Source organism: Artibeus jamaicensis, unplaced genomic scaffold (assembly GCF_021234435.1).
Source record: "Artibeus jamaicensis isolate MK-2021 breed Jamaican fruit bat unplaced genomic scaffold, CSHL_Jam_final contig_559, whole genome shotgun sequence".
In the NCBI taxonomy this organism is placed as follows: domain Eukaryota; kingdom Metazoa; phylum Chordata; class Mammalia; order Chiroptera; family Phyllostomidae; genus Artibeus; species Artibeus jamaicensis.
Window position 1 is genome coordinate 796,561 of NW_026521887.1, and position 14,069 is coordinate 810,629.

At 34.7% G+C, this 14,069-nt stretch overlaps 1 protein-coding gene across 1 annotated transcript in view; it reads right to left on the reverse strand.

Moving 5' to 3' along the window:
- The window catches only part of MYO16 (myosin XVI), a 660,093-nt gene that overhangs the window by 221,118 nt on the left and 424,906 nt on the right, over positions 1-14,069 (reverse strand). The window lies entirely within an intron of this gene.

The following is a 14,069-nucleotide window of genomic DNA, read 5'->3' on the forward strand; positions in this document are numbered from 1 at the left end:
AAACAGAGAATGCTAATAAAGATAGAGTGATTTTTACGTTTAAAATGTAACACTGCATGGGTAGTTCAAATATTTGCTTTTCTGAACCAGTGCTTTGCCTTTCCCCTTTGACTAGACTTGCTTTCTCTAAAGGACTGTGTGCCCACCTGTTCAATGGCTCTCACCAGCTAATACTTGTACCTCGTTAGGCTACACAAGCAGGAATCAACCAATTCCCTCATCACACCTAAGTACAATATGAGGTAAATGACAAATTAAGCTGTGTGCATATTCTCTGCTAAGTCAAATTCAGCCACTTCAAAAATTATCTCATGATCTTCCTAAAGGAATTCTTATGAATAAAGAAGAATAGAGAATATGCAACTTGGTTGTAAAATTGAAACAAAGCATTTTCAGGAACATCTATATAGGACACATGGCTACAATCAAAGTGGGGAGGGGATCAAGGGCGGGAAGTGGGGATGGCTGGGGTGAAGGGGAAATGGAGACAACTACACTTGAACAACAATAAGAAAAAAGAAAAAGACATTTTTTTAAAAGAAAGAAGTCAATCTAAGTACCTTGTGACACTTATTTCCCCAATGCAAACCACCACTAGGAATTTGCTACAGTCTTGGGTGGTTCAAGCCACCGATGTCAGAACCCTCATGGTAAGTGAGGAAAGAAGAAATACCTAACTGCCGACAGCAGCCCTGACAGCCCGGCTTCTGTGAGGAAAGTGGTGGCAGCGTGCAGGAGTGTGTGTGAGGTTGCTTCTTGCAAAGAAGGCCCCTGATGTCGGATGCTGGTGACCAGGAGGGTACACACCCATCCCCTTCCACATCGCTGGTCCAGAGCATGAGGACAACTGTTGTCCTTAGTTCTGCCAGTGGGTGTGGGATCCTGTCATCATTGTGTTGCATATTGTTTCAATTCCACTACTCTTGCTCACACAGATATTTTTGCTGTTGTTTCTTCTCCACTTGGTTTATCCAAACTATAGAACCACATCAACAACTGACTCTTTTTGTAACTGTATTTTATTTTCACAATCACTGTATAATCATGATCCTTAGGGGCTTTAATATATTACCTGAGTGACCATTTTTTTTCTTGAAAGAAAGGTAGAGAATTGACTCTATGGTATCCTGCTTCTAAGATTGTTTGCTGTGGTTGGTACAAATAAGCTTCAGAGGCAGAAGGCAGAACATTTTAAAAGCCTTTAATATAAACTTCACATGACAAAGAATATAAAGCAGTGAGGGGTCCGAAGGATCATTTAATGAATGTCTCCAAGTAGTGGATTTAGTCTTTTAGAACAAAAACAAAAAGTTAGCTTTACACCTCACCTAACCCTATGTGCCCAAATAAACTGTGTATGTATTCAATAATTAAATGCTAGAACAAAAAAGCAAATGAGATCTTTTTTTTCAGGTCTGAAAAAAAACAAAAGAAAATGTTTAAAAGTATAACAGACATATACTGATTTTTTGCAGGATAAATATATAAATGAAATTAAATTCTGTTAGAGGTAAGTGTTAGTTTACAGTGCATAGTCTCATTCATTTTCATGAATTTCCTCAATTTATTGACATGTGTGCCCAGTCATACATTATCTCCCAGACATCCATGCTCTCTGTCCACCCAACTCTCTTTGTAATGTGCACAGATATGTTGGGAGTGATGTTCACTCAGTGGTAACAATAATGCTCAGGTTTTGGATGATTTGTTGCTTTGTTGGGTTTTTTTGTGTGTGTGTGTTTTCTACATTATGAGCTGCATCGTTTCTCTTACAGGGGCTTAGTGATGAAACTGGTCAGGCTTTGGAGTTGTCTTGTTTTGGGTAGGAATCCTTGTTCAAACACTTCTTAGTTAGATTACTTTGGGCAAGTTACTTAAAATATGTGAGCTGCAGTTTTGTCATCTATAAAACTAAGATACAGTAATATGCATATACCTAGATCATTGTTACAATTAGAGGTGCTGCAAATAAAGATCTAAGATAATAGCTACTATACAGTGTATTTCCAATCACTAGAAGTTACTTTTAAAAAATAGTTGGTATAGAAATGAAGAGAATGGCTAATAGAATAAATATAAATAGCTAATAGGCATATTAAAATGTCAATTTTATTAAAATTGCAAAAGAAATAATGTTTTAAAAGTTAGGATGAGAAAGTTTTATATGCTTTTGTTAAAAGTTTGAACTGGTAGAGCCTTTTTAAATAACAATTTAGTTATGTGATATAAAGCTGTGAAATGTTCATTTCGTTTGAACCAATACTTTCATATATAGGAGCCTATACTAACACAATGACCAGAAATGCAATTAAAGAATGTGAACAAGAATGTTCATTGTTATCTTAATTATGGTAGCTAAACCAAAAGGAATAATAAATACCCTACACTAAAGCTATAATTAATTAGATGGTGTGCATTCTATGGTGAATATAGTAAAACTCCAATTAATAGAAAGCAGCATATAAATTATGTATACAGAATAACCCCATTTATACATCCAACACATTTAGAAAGAACAGTCAACCTGAGAAGAGAAAATATAGTTTTGTTTATTCCATTTTATTATTCTGAATTTTTAAAGGTTTCTATAGTGAGTCAATATTATTTTTATAACCAATAAGTATTCAACTGATATACTGTGATATACTTTTTAAAGACACTGTGAATGCATAGTAAATGTTCTTAAATAACAATAAGCTAAAACCTAAAGCAGTAAAAAATATATACCTTTTGTGTACCTATAGTAATTTATAGTATAATTTCAACAATGTTAAAAGTAAATCAATGAAACAGAAAAAAGTTAACATTAGATGTCTCTAAATAGCAGACTTAGAGGTGATTTCTTAATTTTTTAATTGCTCTATACTGGGTATTATAATAGTCTTTATTGTTAACTTTTATTTTAAAAATAGACAATTAAATACATATTAAGTATTTTCTGAATTTGTGGAGGAAGGGACAACAGTACCCTTCAGGATGGAGGAGAAAAGTGTAGCCCAGCAGGTTTCTGCTTGTGCAGAGATGAGAGGTGCGACAGGGACCCTAGGAGTCAGGAGAGAAAGAGAAGAAACACTTCCTGAGGGCCTCTTGCAGGTCACAAGTATAAATGCTTCCAGCAAACTGCTATCACAATCTCCTTTGTGACTTACTTGACCAACTCCCAGCTACCCTTAGTAGCAGTGGCTCTGTAGTTACAGCACATAGTATTGATAGGAGTTGGGAAAAAGGGCAAGAGGTACGAATGACATGATGTCACTGCATATGTCCTTCCCCTGCTCATAAGGATGTGGACTTTGTGTTGACAAGCAGAGGGAGGATGCTGAGGTTATGCAGGTATGTGAATGACAAAAATATGTAGAAGATTTCAGAGTGGGGAAAGGGAGTTATTAGTAATTTAGAGTAGTATGAATTTGGTTTAAAAAGTGTTCCTTTTAAATGATTTTTATGATTTCATAGATACTGCATTCCAAACTATATTTAGTTACAAAATTAAAATGCTATTTTTAAAAGATGGTATAGAAGGAAATCATTTTCAGGGGAAAGAATTAACTGCAGGTTTAATGAATTTTAAGATTACTTTTGCAACTACTGACAGACATAATGTGTTCATTTTCTTTCAGAAATCTATTTCATCATTTATGATTGAATGAAATATGTGTCTGTTTTTGCAATAGCAACCTTGGCAGGAGGGTTACAAGAATTTGCAGCCAGCAAAGTGCCCATACTATGTAGCAGTCAGCATTACTGTCATTTCTCTATTGATATCTTGCCTCATATTACACAGGCATTTAACTCGACATCCCATTTCTAGCGAAGAGGAACAGACAGAGGTCATCTGATCAACCAGGATTCAATCCTATAGGCAAAATTAACATATTAATGAGATGGTCTGTTTCAGTTCAAATTCTCCCTCAGAATTCTCCCGAGGGCATTTCTGGTGGTTAACGAAACTGTCCAGCTTGCAATAGCTTATTAAAAAAATACAGTACCTTTTATATAAGAGAAAAATATTAAGTGCCAAGGCATCTTTGTGGTTTTGATTTTGTTTTCTATGCATGAATACAGGAAGGGGTAAAATCTGAATTCAAAAGAATGTCTACCTTAGAACATGGATGAACTAATTTTATTTGGGCAGGCAGAGAAGTTTGGTGGCATGTACAAGTCAGGATTTGTCGTCAATAATCCCTAGGCAAGGAAATTAACTAGAGAGTTACCTAAGCATATAGTCATTTTAGGAAATAGCTAAATCCTGCCTGGCATTAAACTTTTAGTCAGCTGAGTCAGCCTCTTCAGCTGATCATTGACCTGTAGGACCCCCAGTGGGGTCAGAATGAAATGTAAAAGTATTTCGGGCCTGAGCAATCTGGCTGTCTAGACACACTACCCTTGGGATCAGAGAGCTTACACAGAGGTTAGTGGTGCAAAGTTCCTGGGGCTGTTGAGCTACACTATGGCATTCACGAACTGTGCTCCCTATACAATGAAGAATTTAAATAACAAGACTTGTTTTTAACTGGCAATGTACATTCATGGTGGAGGCTCATTGTGCCTATCCCACAGCTCACCTCCCAGGGTTTTCTCTCATCTGTGGGAGGAACATGGGGTGGAAGATGCGACCAGGGTTGCATCGTTTTGGGAGTTCCTACCTTTTATTCTTTGACCAAAGCAGGTACCTGAGGTTTACCATTTTCTGAAAATATGTCAGAAATTAAGAAAATATTTTGTACTTGCGAACAAGTTAAGCTAGAAGCTGGGTGATGGTGGGAGTGTGTTTACCAAAGCAACTGTCTTCCTTCTCCTATCCTGTGTGGAGTTGTGCAAACCAACATCATTGCTAAGCACAATCCTTCCTTGTACTTCCTCACCAGTGGCAAAGGAAGTTAGGAAGCAAAATTATTCAGAGAGCCCTTGAGGTGAAAACTGCAGTTAATTAGCCTGGTATATATATATATAAGAAAATCCAGGGATAGGGATGAACACTAGAGCTTACATGTGTACCAAGCACTGTTATGAGCACTGAAAATACCTTACCTCATTTAGCCTTAACAACTACCCTAGGAGATAAGTGCAGCAATTACCCCTAATTTATAGAGGAAAACACTGAGATGGGAACAGTGCAGTTTTAAGTTGTCCAAGGGCACCATTAAAGAGATCCAAGATTTGAACTCAGGCTGTCTAACACTAGTCCCTGTTATGCTACGCTCTGTGAAAAACTGCACAGATCCACTTCCAATTGCTGGTCCTGTAAACAAGTCTAGTTCTGACCTACAACAGAGACTCCAGGTGGAGAATTCTCCCCAGGATTAAGAAGAGTACAAAGAATAACAGATTGGTGAAAGCTACAAGTCACAGCTAAAAAGCATTCATACTTTTAATAAACACATGCTCTTATTTAGTATACTACATTTTAACAGTGATATATATGTTATATACATATTTTTGTTACCAAAAAGTATTTTTAGAAATAGGGGTCAAGCTGCGGTACAATTTACCTTTTTAAAACCATAAATAATATTTAGTTTATATGAACTCTTACACTTCTAGTTTAAAACAACCCTGCTATTTCAGAATAGCAGACCACTTAAGTAAATTATGACATAACTGTTCCACCAAGTATTTTGCAATTATAAAAATTGTGGTTATAAAGAATAGATAGAAACGTGTACAGTTAGCACAATGAAAAGAGCCAGATACAAACTATATGTATGGAATGTGGAGTAACTGGAACCCTCACACATTGCTAGTGATAGCTGAAATTTGAAATTTGGAACATGGTTTGAATTCATCTATAAAAGCTAAAGCACATGCCTACTGAATGACCCAGAAATCCCACTCCTGGGCATGGATCCAGAGTAATGAGTGCATGTGGCCACTAAAAGGCATGCACAAGAATACTCATGGCTGCTTTATTTATACATTCAAAACCTGGAGACAATCCAAGTGTCTATCAGGAGTAGAATAAATAACTAGTGGTATGTCCATACACGTTTTTACAAAGGGAGTAGAATAAGAATGAAGTACTGCAGCACTCAACATTGTGGACGCATTTCATACACATAACATAGAACTAAAGAAGCCAGACAAAAACAGTGCATGAAGCCTTCTGTGGCACTGGACAGATTCTACATCTCCATCTGAGTAGAGGTTACATGGTCATGTTGCATATGTAAAATCCACTGAAATGTATACAGAATATGTGTACTCAGATATGTTATGCCTCAATAAAAGAATTTAAAAAGTATTGGGGGGTGGGCTGGGATGGGAGTAAAAGACAGAAAAACTGTACTCGAACAACAATTAAATAAATTTAGAAAAAGAATGAAAAAAGTGCAGGCTCACTAGGATCATGACTATGCATAGGGATAGAGAGATAAATAGTTAAATATTTGTTAAGTACGAAGCGCTCAGCTGGATGTTCACTTTGGTACTACTGAATTTAACATGATGTTATAATAGTGACCCTTCTTACAGCTGACCTCAGCTAAACTCCCATTTATTAATGTAAAGACATCAGTGAGGAAGACAATTACAAACAAGGTATTAGACTGGCCCAGAGGTCAAGAAATAGATGGGAATACATTCTCCAAGCAGTTGAATATAATTACAGTAGTATTTACCATTTTCATTCATGTTGGAGATTTATATCTATCCTTCTCCTGTGTCTGCTGACCCTTTTGGCAACTTCCCACTACTCTTTGAAAGCAGAGCTGCTTTTCTTGGGAACACCTTCAGACCAGTGACTTTAGTCCCTCCAACAAAAATAAAGACAAGTAAGTCCTTGTGTTCAACCAATTATTTGGACAACTTAGTTGAAGAGAAATTTTTGGTGTCTGTTAATATAAGGAAAGGTGATGGATTTCCTTTAGAGCACACACCATGCCTGAGAGCTTTTCAAAAAAGCAAGACAAAAAAACAATGACAACATGGACTCAACAGAGCCATGGGTTATTTGTGGTTTATTTTTGCTGTCACAAAGTCAGTGACCAACTGTATTACTCTATATGCCACACAATGACAAGTAGTGTTATAGCTGTACAGCTCTAAGTTAGGGTCCTGTATCATTGTACTTGGACTATCTTCAGTAAAATCAGCAACTATAAAAATAAAAACTATGAAAATGTAGGATTTCTGTAGCTTATATCTTTTCAGTGAAACAGTTAGTTCAGAGTTATGTCCAGAAGATACCTCTCTTCTCCTTTTGGTCTATGTCAGTGGTACATGACTACCAGACAAAGCATAGCAGCAGGACTCAGAACTTGGATCAGGTTGGTCCAGTGTGTTGGAGAGATCCATGCTCTGAAAGGATCCACACACATTGAAGCTAGGATTTAAAGGACAGAGAACTCTGAAGTTGTATGTGTAGATCATGTTTTGTTCTTTGACAACTAGCCTGATGTATAAGGGGAGATGGTGAGTTGGGTTATATGGCCAAGGTCAATCATGGAATGCTCAGGACAAAATGTATGGAAACTCAAAGGTGTGGGTCTGATGGGTCTGGTTTGGAAGGCAGAGTAAAGCCAGGATCCCTATCCGGGTGGGTGAATCAGATAGTTTGGGTGGGAGTAGTTCTCAGGATGCCATCAAAGCACTGCATGTACAGTTTTCTGTCATCTTCAAAGAAGAGGTGTGATTAATAATCATTTAAAGTGAGTTCCCCTATGTGTGAATGTCCCATGTGAATGGGTGAACAAGTGCCAGCAGACAGATACTACTCTCCAAAGAAAGCCAGCCATGGCAAATAATTATGGGTAGTATTGCATCACAGGCAGAAGTCTAGACTCCCAGTGGAATCTAGCATTTCACTGCCACTCGTACTTGTTAGGGTAGAGCCAATGGAAGAAGTGAGCTACCCCAGGTCATGATTATGAGGATTTACAGGTGTGATTTTACCTGACACCTTTAAAATTCGCCAATTAATAGTGGCACTACCAGTTCCAAGACTTAAGGATCCATTGAATTTGACAAACTCTAGAATAATTTGTGTCAGAGAGAACCGAGTATGAGTTCATCCATTCTGGATTTCTAGAGGAAGCATTTCTGTGATAAACTGTGCTAAAAACATTGTGAAGCTGTGGACTGAGCCTTAAGAATGGGTCATTCAAATCAGTGGACATTTAGAAGAATTCCTAGAACAAGTAGCTCTTCCTGGAGGTGAAAACTTGCCTGGGCTGATTAATCTTAATTTGCCTTTTTTTGATATTAGACTAGTGCAGTAAGAACATTATAGGCAGTCAGGTCAACTTCTGGCAATGAGAGGTGAAGAAGAACTCAAAATAACTGTTTTGCAAATTGAAAGACAAGCCTATAGATAGTTCTTCATTATTATTTCAACCTGTCAGTTAAAAAGTATAGTGAAACCTTACCACTGTATTTCATTACCCAAAAGCTTGTGAGTTTACTCCCAGAAGACAATGCAGTGAATATTTGAAAACAGCAAGAAGGGGGCATCACCACAGCATCCCTCAAAATACCTGGGAAGTGGAGAGCTCTCGCCTTCAAATGTACATACTCACAATTTATGGCTCAAAGTAGGAGCTATGAAAATTAAATTAAATAGGTAGTGACTCACAGAACATGGATATTGCTGGATAACCAACCACCCCAAAACTCAGTAGCTAAAAACAATGAGTGTTTATTATGGTTTGCAAGTCCTTTTGTCTGCTTGGGTGGCCTGGCTGGGGGTGGCAGGTCTAGGATGACCTCACCCAAATGCCTGGGATTGGCTGGCTGGTTACTGGCTGACTAACAGTGTCTCATCTTCTTCAGGCAAGCCTGGGCTTACACACATGGCAATGACAGGGATCTGAGAAGACAGATTAGTGCAAGGGTTTGGAATTGGCACAGCATCATATTCACTGTATTCTCTGGGCTAGAATAAGTTCCAAGGGCAGCTCAAATGGAGAGAAATTAGATTTAACCCCTGATAAGAGAATTGTCAATGTTATATTGTACAGGACCTGGATCCAGGGAAGAATAAATAATTGTGAACAATTTTTCAATGTATCAAGGCCTCTTCTTTTGAGAATAGCTTTTAACTAATCACTTACTAGCTCATCACCTTCCAAGTGAGTATACACTGAACAACCAGTTTTGCTGAACATTCTGCGAGATGCTAGAGATCCAGTTACCAGGGAAGGAGAACAGTCTTGCCCTCTAGCCCATATCCATACATAGATACTTTAAACTTTAATTAGTAATTTCATTGAAAATAAACACATCACCTATAGTTCAAAACATTAATTTTTTAAATTTAGTTTTAAGCTATGATTTCTATATCGCTCTCTGACCATCTTCATTGTGGGATGGTTTTGGGAAAAAACTCAGGTAGTAAGTGTGACATACTGAGGTTCACACATCAAGTCCATCACTTTGTAGCTGTGTACTCGAGTCACTCACTCAGCCTCTCTGAAATCCAGTCTTGATCTGAAAAAGGAAGACAATGACACCTACAGCATGGCTAATATCAATATTGTGATAATCCCCTGATCAAAGATAACTCACTTCTAGGTTATATCCAATAAATGATAACCACAATAATTGCACCCCACCACCTATCACATCTCACATGTTAAAAAACCAGGCTTGGAAATGTACTTCCAATAAGACAGTATGTAAAGGGAAAAGAGTTAAAAGCATAGAGGTGACAAAAACTAAAAATGTCCTTTAGCTTAAAAGTATATCCTTGTCATTTAGAAAATTATTTTAGAAAAAGGCAAACAGTACTTAAATTGTGGTACTGACATTTTCTTCCTGGTGTTTTCTGCAGGGAGAAGCGGGGTCACCAAGAGCCAGAATGGGACATTCTGCTCTCATTTCTGAATGGCACTGCAGTATTATTTATTCTGGCAGAACTGCCACTGTGCTCAAATGACAGGCACAGAGGAGCATAATAAATACAGATTTGGTTAACTCTATTGAGCAGGATGGGTTATCAGGGGGTTGAAAAGAGGCCAAATGCATTTCCCTGGTTAGAAATGAAACAAGAAAGCAGGCATGGCTAGCAATGCAATGAATTATTTGCTTTGTATAAAATATACAGGCTTAGTCTCTGCACTGTTGGCTCAAAAAAGAACTAGAAAAGTAGAACACCACAAGTTTTTTTATTAGATTTATAAATCTCTGAATTTCTCACGTTTTCTTGAATTTATTTGGCCCAGAAATATTTGCAAATCATGCAATTGTTATTATCAAAAAGGAAAAACAACTAATGTTTGATGCTAAAAATGCCATATTCTCACAGATATGACAAAAGCTCATTTCTCTTCCATTTCCTGAAATATGTACTTAAGAAAAGAGCATGTATATCTTTATTGGTTCAATAAGCTATACTATTCTTGAAATAATTTATCACATTATCATAATCAATATTTAAACATAATTATTATTGTGTACATGTTATATGATAATTTTTATAAGAATGATAAATTTTTAAGCATTACTTTATATTTAATTTGTGTTAATTTAAAAATTATTATTGAGTATTATAATATACAGGATGCTTTGGTAAGTCTCTAATATTGTTTATTACTTTCAATTCTTCCATTTGAAAAAAATGAATCTTACAAAATAATGAAAAACAAATATATGATTACAGAAAGAAGACTCTTAGCTCTTTAGGAAATCATTATACATATGGGTGTTTTGGTAAGGAAATGAAGCAGAAGGAGGATTATTTAGAAAGCAGGTTTTGCCTCAGCTATTTTGCTAAATTGTGTAGTTTTGGTTGTCATGGCAATGAGAACCATGATTTAAACAAGTCTGTGCAGAAATAGAAGTCACTCATACCATATTCATAAGAATCAAAGAAATCTCATTATTTAATGGTAAAAATTTCTCACTTTGGATGAGGGAGGAAAAACCATGGTGTTTCAAATTTATTTTTTCTGACAAACTGCTTGTTATTTCATCTCTAAATCAACATAAAACAAAATATTTAGAACTAAACAACAAAGGAAGCACTACATGGAGAATATCTGGAATGCAGTAAGAAGTACATTCTTAGGAGATACTGGTACTTTGTAGAATCAGGGTCAACAAAATCATCAGAAAATCTGAAACAAACATTATACTCAGTAAGTCAGAAAAAGAAAACAGAAGAGCAAAATTCAATGTAAGTCAAAATAAGGGTATAATAAAACTGCAGAAATTACTAAAAACAACATAAAATGAGAAATGACAACAAAACAAAAATTATTTTTGAAAATAAATAATTCTTATAGGCTAGTTTCAAGCAAAACTTATCAATGAGAATAGGGCAAAAGCGAAAATAAATAACATCAGGAATGAAAAGAGGACAGATAATAGGTACAAGAGAGACTAAGGATTATAAAACAAAGCTATGACTTATTTGATGAAAAAGCTAAAATATGAAAGTGGACAATTTTTTGGATAATATAAGCAACTCAAAAAAAGAAAATAATGTGACTGACTTATAAACTTTAAAATAATTGGTATTCAAATGTCAACCCTCCCTTCATCCCCCCAAAAATTTTAGGGAGTTTCAATGCACATTCAAGGAACATATCACCCTCATTTAGTGCAAACTGTTTTAAAGAAATCTACCCAATTTTCTCTTTAATATAAACCTGACAGCAAAGGGCTGCATAAGAAGAAAAAATAGAATTCGTTTCACTAATGAAAATAAATGCAAAATTCCTTAATAAAAACTAGAAAATTGAATCTACTACATCATGAGCAAATAGGGTTGACACTATGAATGAATTATTCAACATCAAATAATATACATCAATACAGTTTGCCACCTAAGCAAAGAAAGGGAAAGAATCACTACAATAACCTTAATAGATAAAAGAAAAACATTAGATAAAAGTGTGCATCTATAATTGAAAACACTTAAGAAAGATTATCTACTAAGTAAACTTATTACTTAAGTAATGCTAAGGAATGCTAAGTAAACAGATTACTCAATGGCAAATATTTATAAATATTATATCAAGTTGGAAACAAGATAAGAATATCCACCATCACTATAAATTTTCAACATTGTACAGGCAGTGCTAGCCAATGCAATAAAATAAGAACAAATAAGAGATAAGAAAACGAAAAGAAAAAAATAATTATGTTCATAAAATAATAAGATATTACAAAAGAAAATTCTTAGAATTAATAAGAAAAGTTAGCAGGGTTTCTAAATATAAGATCAACATATGAAACTCAACATTGAATATCCCAAGAAACAAATTAAAATATAATAAAATATAGCACTCATTAAAGCAACAAAAAAAGTACAAAGTACACAGTAAAAATAAAATTAAAATGTGTAAAAATTAATAAAAATGCAAAAATTATTTAAAAAATAAAAAACACATAAATAAATAGAAATATACATATTTGTGGAAAAAAATTAACAGCCTAAAATGATCAACTCTCTTCATATTAATCTATAAATTTGTTTCTAGTTAAATTTCTTAAAGACTTATTTATGAGCTAAGTAAAAGTGATTATAAAATTCATATGCAAAAAAAAATCTAGGGATAGCCAAAACAAATAATAAAATTAAAAACTCATGCAAATTTTCTTAAACGACACATTGTTGATACAGTTCTAGTCAAATAGATTAAAAATCAGGAGGAGGTGTAAAAGCATTTCTAATAAATGTGATAGGGATAATTGAATACCTGACTGAAATATAAAATTATATCAGTTTCTCACATAAACAATAGTATCTGTTTTACTGAAAATCTAAAAATTTTTAGGGAAAAAAATGCAAGACAATCAAGGAGTAGGAAAAGAATTTCTGTGATAAGGCTCTAAATTCAGACCCCTACATATAATTGAACAAGTCTCACTGGACATCTGTGGGCATGTCATCATGGCACAGTGCATGATCTGCATTGTTGTGTTCAACTGCACTCATAATTAGGAAAATGCAAATTAATGTTCTACCTGAAATTTTCTACCACTTAGTATATACTCCAGAGAAAAGTTTAAACGTGTATGTCAGGAGACATGTATGATGGTGCAACGCTGTTCATAATAGAGAAAAAAGTGAAAAGGGACTTATGTGTCCATCACCAGGGAAACATATGAGAACGTTCTGGTTTCTTCACCCAGAGGAATTAATACAGCAGTTAGAAAGAATAAATTAGCTCTTTCAGTATCAATATAATTAAATTTCCAAAAACATGTGAAGTAAAAAGGGAAAGTATAGCATATTTAAAAATTCTTAATGACTCCATGTTATATAGCTATTATGAAAAAACAATATCTGTAAAAATAAAAAACTAAATTGTAGGAAGTTCACACAGAATTGATGATATGACTGTTCCTGGGGAGGAAAGGTGAGGAGTGAACCTATGTTGATAAAAGGAAGAGAGTCTGTTGATAAGCAGAGTTCAGCTCTTGGCTGCTTTCTTTTATGTTAATAAAAATCTGAAGAAAAGGTGGCAAAAGTTAATAGTGCAAATTCTAGACAGTGGTAAGTGACTTGCCTATATGCTTTTGTACTTTTCTTGATTATTAAATCTATGCCCCCCAAATTAAAATAGCTAAGAAAAAAGATATGATAAATGGTAAAAGAAACAAGTAAGTCTGCTTTCATTTTCTCACAAAGGAAGAGCAGGTGTATTACTACTTCTATTAGTTATTTGGGCTTTTTTAACATACTATAAATGTATTTATTAAGAAATAAATACTTTATATATAATTAATAAGGTAATATACAAAATATCTTTTTTACCAACTCTTAATTACTTATGAACTGATTGTCTAGATTTTTAAATTATTATCCTTTTTGCAGAAGTATTTTTATTTGTAATTTCCATGAAAGAGCTTAAATCTTCATAATCAATTCATTAAAGTGCTGAGAGAGACCATTAAAACTAATAAGTAGTGTAAACATTTTATTTTTAATCTATTCATTTATAAATTCAGTCCCTGCTTCAGAAGCAAACTTCACATTGTTCCCAGTTTTGTGTCTGTTAAATTGGTCATCTTTATCACCTTTTTTTAAATGGTGGCAAGATTCACTGCTTTTTTATTAACTCCAAGACAAAAAAATTAACAAATTTGAAGTTGGGTGAAAAATATTTGCATTATTAATCATTTTT